Raw genomic sequence first — 8,372 nt, forward strand, 5'->3', positions numbered from 1 at the left:
TGGAAACTCAATTTTCTTTATAAAGTAGTAAAATTCATAAAATCAAAAAAGGTAGGGAAAACTGTTGGACAGCTCCACAAGGAATATAATGTACTGAAATTTCAAGTACATATTTGATTCCCTAATATGGATTTGTTGGCTTCAAGATAGGATTGATAAATTTTAGGACAAATTACACTTTACCCCCTGTGATTTAGTATTTTTTTACATAACCCCCTATGATTTCAAAAGCTATATATCACCCCCACATGGTTTGAATTAAAGTGTCAAAATGACGGAAATAGTCATTCGTCAAAGGGTATTTTTGACATTTTAGGTGACTCTGTTATGAATGATTATTTCCGTCACTTTGACACTTTAATTCAACCCATGAGGGGGTTATGTATAGCTTTTGAAATCATATGGGGATTATGTGAAAAAATACTAAACCATAGGGGGGATAAAGTATAATTTGCCCTCAATTTTATCTTGCATTTGCAAAGTATATTACAGAGTTTTCTCTATGCTTTGGCAATTTATCAGGTCATGTTAGGTCCATTTATAATATTCCTCAATTTATCATGTTTGTCAGCTTCCTAAAGATTTTCAAGACAAGTGGTTGTGCATTTGAGAGTAGTAGGGAAATTTAACTTCCTAGTTGCAGAGTTTTTTTTTTTTAATATCTCTCATGTTTTGCAAATTGCTCTTTATTTGAAAGGTTTAATATTGTTGTACTTTTTAATATTCAATTTGTTTTTAAATATGTACTTTTTGAACTCTTTCCACTTGGAAATTGGGCAACAAAAAATTTATTTAACATTGACTATTGTATAAAAATTGAGAGTAGTGTAGATATTAAACTTATATGTATAGTTATTCCCCTATGAACTAAAACTCTAATTTCATAGTTTGATAATTGAATTGTGTCCTTAGACGTTGGAGAAAAAATTAAGTATAGCCTAAAAGTGATAAAATTCCAGTGATGACTATCCGTCGTAAAATTCTCTGTGCAATTTTTGTGTAGAGGCTTGCTTTTTTGTTTCTTACTTACTTTTGTTCATTGCGATATTCATTAGAAGAAAAATGTTAGTACAACCCCATAACCAAAAAGTAAAGGAAGAAGAAGACTTTTACGCTTTGCAAAACACCAGTGTGCCTTCATAGAGAGCACAGAGGAAAAGCATTCAATATAAAAATGGCTCAAGATGTTCCTAGACCTGAATCAACTCACCGGAAATCTGGCCTCCTAAAAGACCAAGTTCAATTAGCAAGGAGAAGGGATTCTGATCGCTATGAAATTGTCCCTATCCCGGATCCTTTATCATTTGAGAAAGGCTTTTTTGCTGTGATCCGGGCATTTTAGTTGCTGGCACAAAAGAATGATGGACTAATATTAGTTGGCGTGGCTGGTCCTTCTGGAGCCGGAAAAACTGTATTCACTGAGAAAATAGTCAAAGTACTCAATTTTATGCCAAGTGTTGTTGTCATCTCAATAGACAATTATAATGATCATTGTTCACCGTAACTTCAATGATCCACGTTTGACTGACTATGAGACGTAGTTAAAGAATATCCAAGATCTTAAAGCAAGGAAGCAGGTTGAGGTTCCGATTTATGATTTCAAATCCAACTCCCGCATTGGATACAGGACACTTGAAGTTCCAAAATGTCGCATTGTGATAAATGAGGGCGTTTATGCTTTGAGTGAGAAATTGCGGCCTTTATTGGATCTTTGAGTATCTGTCACGAGGGGAGTCCATTTTGGCCTTGTAAAACAAATACTACGGGACATTCAATGAGTAGGACAAGAGCCTGAAGAAATAATCCACCAAAAATCTGAGACAGTGTATCCAATGTATAAAGCTTTTATTGAGCTTGATCTCTAGACTGCACATATTAAAATCATTAACAAGTTCAATCCTTTCACTGGATTCCAGTGTCCTGCTTATATTCTTAAGTCATCAAGGGGTTTGACAAGCCAAGCATACGTAAGAATGCGAAATAAAGATGGGAAGTACAATCTTATGTTAAGAGTGGGTCACAGATCCTCCATTTGTAATATCTCGAAGTATAACTTTTGAGGTTAGCGTGCAGCTTCTTGGTGGTTTGATGGCCCTGGGATATACACTAGCAGCTATACTTGAGAGAAGTAGTAATGAGAAGGTCTATGTGAAAATTGATTGGCTGGAGTAGCTCAACCATCAATACGTTCAGCTGCAAGGAAGAGATCGGACTATTGTAAAAAGTGTTGAAGAGCGGTTGGTACCATGGCTCAAAGACTGGGCCGAGTCCAAGATGACTCCGTCTCGAGTTCTCCCAATACGATACTGGAACGATACGATTCTGAAATACTTGACTCGCCGAGACGTCACCGTGAAGGATTGAAATGGCCAAGTCACACCGAATCACTCCGAGTCATCCTGAATCAATTAGAATTTTTATTATGTTTACTATTTTTTAATTATTTTTGTTTATCATATTTTTTTATAATTTTTAGAATATTAAATATTTCAAAAATTCGCATCTCGTCGAGACCGCGATCTATATGTCGAGACCGATGTAAAACGGTCCGAGCCGCAACCACGACTTTGAACCATGAGTTGGGACAGGAAGGTCCATATGCCCCATGCACCATGTGGATGGGGCATTTATAATATCATACACACCTATATTAAACAAATGGAACTGGAAAAGCTTGTGAATGAAGTTATGGCTTTGGCAGATTATTTGAAGACAAAGCTTAGCAAAGATGGGTATAAATATTAAGAGAGGTATGTCTCATATCTACTTTAAATGCTCGGATGGATGATTTCACATCTCAGGTTGAAGAATTTAGCTTCAAGTTAACCAGCAGACTATCATTTCCACCTTCACAAAATTTCGTTTCGCAAGCTGAAACCTGCAACGACTTTGCACCAACTTCGCACTTTATTTCTGGCTTAGAGAATGGCTCCTTAACTAGGGGTATAATGCCGAGTTCCTCATCTTCCTTCCTTTCGGGGAAGGATGCTCCACTGTTGGAAGAGATATCCAACACAGCCAGGGGGCAGCGCCAAATCATGCATCAATTGGACAATCTTAGCACTCTTAATCATGAGAATTTGGAAGAAAGAGCCCATCCAGGCAGTATAAACAAGAGCAGTGAGATGGCTTATGTTGATCCGGCTGGAGTCTCTCTCATTTTGACATTTGCAATAGGTGGCTTGGGAATTTTGTTCTTCAAGGGTTATGCGCCCCCAAATTGATTCCTTCCCCAACACTGTTTTATGTAGATCTTAACGTCTATAGAGCTTGAGTTACTGCTTTCTTTCTAAAGAAGAAGAAGAAGAAGAAGAAAAATGTTAGTAATTTTTCAAGGACATTTACAGAAAAAAGGAAAGGAAAAACAGACGAGGGTCTTACTTGTAAAGCTAAAAAAACAAGTCAATAAATTTCAATAGAAGTCACTTTGGGACGTAAAAAGGGAAGACAAAGGAGTTGACCAAGTATTATAAGACCAAACGCTTCCAAAACATGTTTTCAATAGAAAACGAATAGGCAAACTAATTGAAAAATGAGGGAATGGGACCTAAAGATCCCTCGGCAAGTAATAATTGCAAGACAAAAACAAAAAGAAATCTATCTCATCTTTAATTGTTTCAAATGGAACGATTAAGCTGACTATTACACATACATGCATTAAAAAAATACACTAGAAAACATCTGTATCTCCCTTAGAGTGTTTTGCTATCTAGTATGGTGCTTATCAAAATAGATGAGTATCATTTTTCAATCCTAATTAATTCAGTAGTTTATTTTAAAAAACCTACTATGATTAGATCACTAGTAGTTGCTTAAATTAGACCTTACCTACTTAATTTTTATTTTGCATTCAATTAATTATACCATTTTTTTCCTTTTAATTAAACTAGAATAGGTCACGTGCATTGCACGTGATTATAATATCATAAAACATAATATTTCTTACACACTAAAATTTATTTGTGAAAATTTTGTAATAAATTTAACATTTTCATAATTTCTATTTGCATTTTATTTCATTTTTCATTTTCTTTAATTAATTGTACTTCAAACCATTATTTTAAAAGAAAAAAAGGTTTACAAAATATTATATCTAAAAATTCGTATAAATTCTTGAGAAAATTTTTAACAAATGAGGACATATTTGGTCTCTTTCAATTTAAAATAATGATTTGAAGGACAATTAATTAAAGAAGATGAAAAATTAATATTAAAAAATAAAGATTTGACCATATATGAAATGATTTGACAAAAAACATCAACATTTTGAATGGTATGTACAATATCAACATTTCTAGTTACTTCTTTTATTTTTTTCTATGACAAACAAACTATGATAATACCACTAAAATTTTTTTATTTTTAATTATATATGCGAAAAATTTTTTAATTTTCTTTTGGAATTGGATGACCTAAAGTTGCACACTAAGAAAAAATTAATTATTTGCTAACCATTGGAGTTGGAGTTCTTAGGGGCTGCTTGGTTAAAGAGTTTGGGAATCACAGAATGGAATGAACCCCTAATTTGTTGCTTGGATTAAGCCTATTGGAATGCAATTTTTGGAATCATTTCTAAAAACACGGACTTATCCCATTCCCGAGCACATTGGGAGGTTTTGGATAAAACCCTCAACTTATTCCCTCAGACAACCTTTATGACAGACCTACCCTCTCTTTCTCTCCATCACACGCTGCACCTTCTGTTCTTCTTTTTCATCAGATTTCCTATCTCTTCTTCTTCATCATATAGTCTTCATCTCTTATCCAAAATTTCTTGAAAAAAAAAATCTAAAGTAGATCTAAATGGGATAGGAATGGACAAATATTTTCAGCGATAAAGAGAAGTAGATTTCAAGTTAGGGATAGAAATTCGGTAAGAAGCAAGGACCGATTGGACAACGACAAAGAGCAGTGGGTATTCTGCTAGAACAGAGATCACTGAGTGGAAGGATATTCCCGTGGAGTTGTTGTTGGGGATTGTTTCACTAGTTGATGATGATAGGATCGTGATTCTGGCTTCTGGGGTTTGTAGTGGCTGGAGGGATGCCATTTCTTGTGGTCTCATGCATCTCAAACTTTCAAATACGTTATTTTAATTTTCGTAAATTTGTTTAAATATGAAAAATTGGTTAAATAGCGCATTAAATACAAAACTTGCCAGTTTCCCATAAAGAGCTGGTATGTTATGGGCAATTTCAACTTTTTTTTTTAACTTTCACATATTTAATTTATGTTAAATACAAAACATACTAGTTTTCCTTTAAACGCTATTTAACCAATTTTTCCCATAAAGAGCTGGTATGTTTCCCATAAAGAGCTAGTACAAAACATACTACAAAACCTGCCAGTTTCCCATAAAGAGCTAGTATGTTATGCGCTATTTAATAAAGAGCCATGGCTTGTCATATGTATAATTCTTTTGTTTTATAAGAATTGTTATATCAGGGATAAATTTGGAATTTAATTGCATTTAATTCCGAAACACTCATCAAACCAAGCATCAGGAATTGGAATAATGCTAATTCCAATGTGTGAACCAAGCTAGATATTGGAATGAAAAGTTTAATTCCAAAACCAGAGTCTATGATTCCATTTCCATTTCCGATTCCAATCTGTGAAACAAGCACCCCCTTAGAGTTCTATCCGATATCAGGTTTAGGGTTCAAATTCTATACTTAGGGATGAACAGGGTGTAGGGAGGGGTGAGAGGGTAAAAAATAAAATAGAAAATACTTGTTTACATAAATATCAGTTGCATGCTCTACCATTATTATTTTCAATATTAATTAAATTGAATTTGTCAGTATTTTGATGAAATTTCTCAATATGAAGTTATATACAACTTTTTTAAAAAAAAATAAAGAGACGTATATTCTTTGAATTGAACTCTTGGTATTATTTTGTGTATTATTTCTGTTAACAATGGAGTACAAATGATCAACCACATATAAATTTTTTTTATCTAATTATTCAATTTTTGAGAATTCAAATTTAATTGGTAGAGTGATTAAGTTTTTCTTTTGTTTTCTTCTATTTTTTATCTTACTAGATAGAATCTGATATAAAGCGCAAATGATAAAGATATTTTTATCCTAAGAGCACCTTTTTTTGGTATTAGTAGTAATATTTTTGACAATTTGAAAATTTAATTAAGCTAAGACTAATTAAAATTTTTTAATAAAAAACTAAAAATAGAATGGAAAGAGACACATTGGTTTGGAGTGTTATATTTTGTTTATTGTCTTCATAATTTAAATTTAATTAAGGTTATAATTTTTCCTAACTACTACAATTATTACTATTATTAGAATACAATAAATTTAATTATCAGGAGAAGGGTATTTTGAACAAATAGAAAACTAAGATCACATCCTACTTAGTTTCTAATGCCTTTTAAGTTTATCCTACAATTTGAAAAACTTAAATTTTATATGAAAACTAATTACTTCTTTTTGTATCTTTAACATTGTCAACTAGCTTAACAAGCACTAAATCCAGGCCTAAATTGAATGTCTAGCTATATTATCAGAGCAAATATTGGCTACTAGAGTAATTTATTAATTCAAGGACAACTCTGTCCACTTTCAATTAAAGTTAGTAATTTAGCAAAGGTGCTCTAAAGCCCCATCAATCACCCCATAAATTTATCTTAATTGAACCCTATCTCCCTATCACAAACTTAGAGTGCTAGCTCCATCTCAAATTCAAGATAGATTGAATTACTAAATTGAGTTTGCTAACTATGTATGAAGTTTATTGGCTATTGCAAAGCTTCATATTCTTCTGAATTTTGCCAAAGGAAAAAGCAAAAATGAAGAAAGAAAATTTAGCCCTTGATCTATCAACAATCCAAATATCCATAAAACCCAACAAAATTTCTCTATATAAAAGTGAATTCTTTTCTCTATTTCTCACTATATTTTTCTATTTTAAATTGAAAAAATGTTGCTTTCTCTCTTTTCACGACGACTTGGAATAGCACACCCTGTTTGCCTAGAATCAGATATAAACGCTTTAATTTTTTAGGCGGTAACATATTAGTTTAGAATTCTATCCCAATTGTTAGGACAAAAAAAAACTATAATAGTGGCTGCAAAACTAACAAGAAAAAGGTTTCAAATCATGATTACAAATCACTTTCGTTAAAGCTTTATTCGTCCACTATAATTTGTAAAAAATTAAGACTATCTCTAAAATAAGATGAAGTTTGGCCGCAAAACTATGCACTAAGTTATTACAACCCCAAGAACAAAGAAAAGAAGAGCAATGTTTTTCTAGAGTTTGTAGATCTTCTTTGTTTGCGGCCAAAAAACCACGAATTGATCCATATAAATAAGGTTTCATATCCACTAAACAATTATTAACCATTAGAAACATGTCTGGAGTTGTATCTCTTCAAATAATGGTTGAAACCTAAAACGTTGCGAATGAAACACAGAAACCTACTTCTAGAATTCTGTCCGAATTTTCAATATTTGAAAATATTCTAACAATCCCCTACTGTTTTCAACATATTGAAAGTTTCTATGGATCATTGAAAAATTCTAATAATCTATGCATAAATAATGGTATCTTTCGATTGAACCACCATCTTAGTGTTAATTGATTATAACTTGTTATTACTACTTGGTAGACAAGCTTTGAACCTAAAGTATAAGCAACAAGCCACATAAATTAACACACACAAATTCATTTCTCTTCAATTTGTATATTCGACTGATACATTAGATCTTATATCCTTATACTTTCATGAACGTGTTCAAAGTTAAGTCCTAAACTTTGTAAATGCCACCAATCCAACATTCATATAGGCAAGCTCTTAATGCCCCCACCATTTGTAGCATTTTACAAGACTTGTTAAGAACTGTAAGTTCAACCTTCCAATTTCAAGCGGAAAAAATCACACTGCGCATTCTAGGATGTTTTGTAGTGTTCAAACCACTATCAATGTATTTTTACTCATTGAATTCAAGGCTAGTTGTTATAACTAGTATTGAATTGAGGTTCCATTATTAGTGATTCATGGATTCGATTTCAACTTCATTCCTTTAGATGTTCTAACCATTACTTCCTTTGTTAATCTTTTGGTTAAACGATCAATCAGGTTCACTTTTGATCTTACAAGATCTATGGTTATCACACCATTCGTGATCAAATCTCTTACTAAACTATGCCTTAATCCAACATGTCTAGATTTGCCATTGTACACTTGTCTATAAACTTTAGCAAGTAAAGCAACACTATCACAATGTATGAAAATTGGTGAAATTACCTTTGGCCACATTGGTATCTCGTGTAGCAAATTTCGTAACCAATCGGCTTCTTTACTAGCTGAAGTCAAAGCTATAAATTCAGCTACCATGGTGGAGTCA

The 8,372-nt window shown here is 32.7% G+C and overlaps 1 pseudogene; it reads left to right on the top strand.

Moving 5' to 3' along the window:
* The first annotated feature begins 1,174 nt into the window (after positions 1–1,174).
* On the top strand, positions 1,175–2,745 carry LOC113699683 (inorganic pyrophosphatase TTM1-like; annotated as a pseudogene).
* Positions 2,746–8,372: the final 5,627 nt, after the last annotated feature.

Source organism: Coffea arabica, chromosome 7e, assembly GCF_036785885.1.
Source record: "Coffea arabica cultivar ET-39 chromosome 7e, Coffea Arabica ET-39 HiFi, whole genome shotgun sequence".
Taxonomy (NCBI): domain Eukaryota; kingdom Viridiplantae; phylum Streptophyta; class Magnoliopsida; order Gentianales; family Rubiaceae; genus Coffea; species Coffea arabica.